The sequence below is a fragment of the Condylura cristata genome, unplaced genomic scaffold (assembly GCF_000260355.1).
Source record: "Condylura cristata isolate star-nosed mole 26May11 unplaced genomic scaffold, ConCri1.0 scaffold00007, whole genome shotgun sequence".
Taxonomy (NCBI): domain Eukaryota; kingdom Metazoa; phylum Chordata; class Mammalia; order Eulipotyphla; family Talpidae; genus Condylura; species Condylura cristata.
This window is the reverse complement of record NW_004567108.1, coordinates 33933650-33937672: the sequence shown is the minus strand read 5'-3', so window position 1 is coordinate 33937672 and position 4023 is coordinate 33933650. Positions and strand designations below refer to the sequence as shown.

The 4023-nt window shown below is 32.1% G+C and overlaps 1 protein-coding gene across 1 annotated transcript in view; it reads right to left on the bottom strand.

The window, feature by feature from the left end:
* The window catches only part of HOMER1 (homer scaffolding protein 1), a 112397-nt gene that overhangs the window by 65490 nt on the left and 42884 nt on the right, over positions 1 to 4023 (bottom strand). The gene's annotated exons all lie outside the window — the stretch shown is intronic.

Here is a 4023-nt window from a genome sequence, read left to right as displayed (position 1 = left end):
TCTGCTCCCTTCTCTGTCTCTGGTGAATCCTCTCACCCTCCACATCTCTGGCCTGTACCCCAGTTCCATATAAATAAATAAATAAATCTTAAAAAAAAAAGATTTAAGTTTTTATTCTGTCAGTTTCTACCCCTTGAACATTTAAAATCAATCTCCATTAATTTTTTATGATACTCACTAGAAATAAATAGAATTTAATAGTCACTTAAAATTTAGGATTCACCATCCAAAGAATCTTTCAAAAAATAATATATCAATAACAAATTTTCTATTTGTATACTAATTTCTCACAATCTAGAATCAAAAATTTTCTTCACGCTGATTTACCTGAATATATTATGATAGAAAAAAGATTTTTAATTACTCAGTATATTTTACTTTACTCAAGGGGGAAAAAATTCACTACCAGATAAAAATTCACTACATACTTTGCTTCTTTTTTCATTATGGCATAAATTTATTAATTGAGAATCATTATCACTTCTGTGTAGCATTTAGTAATCTTATAAAACATGTATTTTTATGTCATTAAACATAAATACTGATTATTACTGAATAGTATATTTCAACTACTATAACATATTAGCTACCGTTCATTCCCTCTGCCTCAAAAGTGAAAGTTCAGAATATTTTAGTCTAATGGCCTCCAAAACCGAGTTTTAAAAGTCATTCCAACAAAAAATAAAAGTAAGCATTATACAGTCCATATGCAATTAGTTGGTAAACTATTAAATGTGTAATGAAAATGGAAGAATTTTTAGAACAAAACTAAATCTGTTTATATGTAAACAACAGTATTAATATAAATGTGATCTCTGCAGTACTGATGAAATTCTAACAGTGAATCTAAGACACTTGTCTTACGAAACAAGACAGTAAGACAGAGAGTAGTCCCTGACTTTTTTCAGGAATACCTCATACATGTGTTATCTATTGTTAGATGAGTGTTCTTATCCTAGATTAAACATTTATCTCTGTCAAAATTTGTACATTCATACTTGTAGACTTCCTACCCATCATTTCAAACACTGTCTTTTCCAGCACATCCTTTTAGATCCTGTAAAATGTGACCAAAACTGTTTTAACCTGAGAGGTTGTCATCAAATAAACCACTACATGAAGAAGAATCTATTAACAAAAGGTATGGAATCCCTCATTTATTGTTTTAATTTAGTAACTATTAAATGCCAAGCATAATTCTAGAAATTTGAAATTCAATAGAGGCAATACAGTCGAGGGTTATATTCTAAACCAAGAAGTATGAGTCAATGAACACACCAAAAAAAAACAACAAACAGCTGCCAAATATTAATTTCAGACAGTGTTAAGTGCCCTGAAGATGACAGGACCAGACTGTGCAGGACTGAAAGGCTAGAAGACAATCACTGGGAGGAACTAGTTTATAGATGGTGAAGAGTACCTGAAGAGGGTACATTTGAATCAGAATCAGTGTTTTCAAGGAAAGGTCACTTTACATGTGATCCTAATAACTCAGAAACGTAAGACAGCAAAAATAGGTTTTCAGGCATCTATGAAAACTGAAACATGTTGTTTATTGGTCATTGATCTTCTGTTTTAAGTATTTTAAATAAACGCCCACTCTAAAGTTTTAAAAGGTCCATTGTAATACCCATTCTGAACCTTTCTTTGCCTCTATATTATTTATTTTGGAATTTAATGTATGATCCCACACTTTAAAAAAGAGGTATTCTCTTTAAAGAGAATACCACTATAAATTCATTTAAAATAAATTTCTAATGCTTTAAAATAAATGTCTCTCGCTGGTAGTGGAAATTCTATGGGGATTATACCTGAGAAAAGAAAGCAAACATTATCAAAGAAAAAAGAAAGAAAGAAAAAGGATGTAAAATATAAATAAATACATTTTAAAATAAATAAATAAAATAATGTCTCGCAACACCAGAAACTTGTGATTTCAAGGAAAGGATGGAGAAATGCTGTGTCATTACCAATCATGGAGTGTCTTAATCCCAGCTCTAAACCATGCTGATGTTTCAATAGCATGTCTAGAAAACCTTCAGGCTAACTTTACATACATAGTAAAGACACTAAATGAGAACAGACATTTTCCTGGTTAAGAGTACAGAAGGGCTTTCCAACTCATGAAATGCAGAAATAGAAATGGGGATGAGAAAGAGAAAAATACTCATTAAACACAATAAACCACTTCTGCTTACCAAAAATCAATAGCATCAGTTCAGAAAAGCAACCAGAAGATGTGATAGAAAATATATCTCTGCTACAGAGAGTAAATTTTGTTAAAAGAAACAAAACAAAAACTTTCCCAAAAGAATTATTTAAGAGCCTAATAATGATAAGCTGTACAGTATATTTAAAAATGGAAATTTCAGAAGTAATAGTTCACATTGCTTCAGAAGAACACAAAGATTATTTAATCGCGTGGGACACTGAACTACTTCAGTTGAACTTGACTTTTTCAAAACTATTTAACCCCCCACCCCCATCTAATACAATTGTAAATTATATCTGTGGTTTGAACTAAGAGAAATATGGAGTATAGAAAATTGAAGGTTCCAGTCAAGAAAAAGAAATAACACCATAGAGTCTGAGATATAATAATTAATATCTATTAATTTCACTAAACAATTACCAAATATAGCAAATTATTCTGCATTAAATAATGCCTCACAGAAATTGTCATTATTTCCAAAATCCACTGAAGCCTCCAAATGGAAATGAAAAGGCCAATTATTTGAGTAAGTACATGTTAGTCACTTATGTACAACACTAAGGGTAAATAGTCCTTAGGATCTTACATAGAGTTATAGAGATAAGGGATATGCACATCGAAAAAACAAACTGAGATTTGAAATTAAGTCAATGATCATTTTATTTCCCCCAAACCACTAAGCAATACATAATTGATACTTACTAATATTAACAACAATAACAATAGTAGTGTTATTTGCTAAACACAGTTTAAAAGTCCTGGCCTAAATTAATTATTTAGTCTTCTTGACAATCTCACTGTATAATGATATAGGTATTTGTATTAGTTCCTTTTTACAGGTGAGAAAACCAAGGAATAAAGGTTATCTTGCTCTATGCCACAAGACTGTAACAGAGCAGAAATTCAAACCAGTCAACTCTAGAGTCTGTGCCATTATGACCCCTACAATAAAATGCTGAAATTTCTAGAAGTATAATAGCCTCATTAGCATCAGGAAAGGTGAAAGAGAAAAATGGAGTTTTCATCTTTTTGAGTCTTTATATCCACATTCTGACATCTGTATTTACTATCTATATGACCTACATGTTATTCAAAATTCATTGATGAAAAAATGGACTTTTCTTCCTCTTTGAACTCTATCCATAAGCCACTGACCTAAGTTCTCTATAGATACCCACTTATTTAATTCTTAAATGATCAGAACTAAGATAAGAACAATGAGCTCTGAGTAATGTGCCCAAAGTCAAAAACTTAGTAGATGGTGGAGCTGAGATCTACCCATGCTCTTAACATTATTCTTTTTGCTTCCCCTAAAAAATAAAAAAAATTAGATTTTGTCCATATGTACCTATCTGGAATAAAGGATATTGATCTTAATATTGATACTGCCAGATTGCATATATTTTTGGGGATTTTGAACTAACTACTAACCTATAGAAGTGTATCTAGAAAGAATTTTAGTTCATCACATTGTATGCTCCCAAAACGATATACATGCTGCTTACCACTACATTCCTAGCACCTAGCAGAGAGCCTGATATAAAACAAATATGCAGTTAGTGTTCTCCCTGGTGGAGCAACAGGTTAAAGCTCTCTACAGCCACTGCAGCATGAGTTCAACCCCTGGCCATGGAGGTGACCCCCATGGTGTGGCACCTCTCCCAACTCAACCACTGCTCCCCTCAGCAGTGTATTTCAGTCAATCTTCTTGTTCTGCTTCCCACTCTGTCTCTAGTGAATCCTCTCAGTCCTCACCTCTGGCCTGTAACCCAGTTTTTGTATGCATAAATAAATAAATATTTTTTAAATAC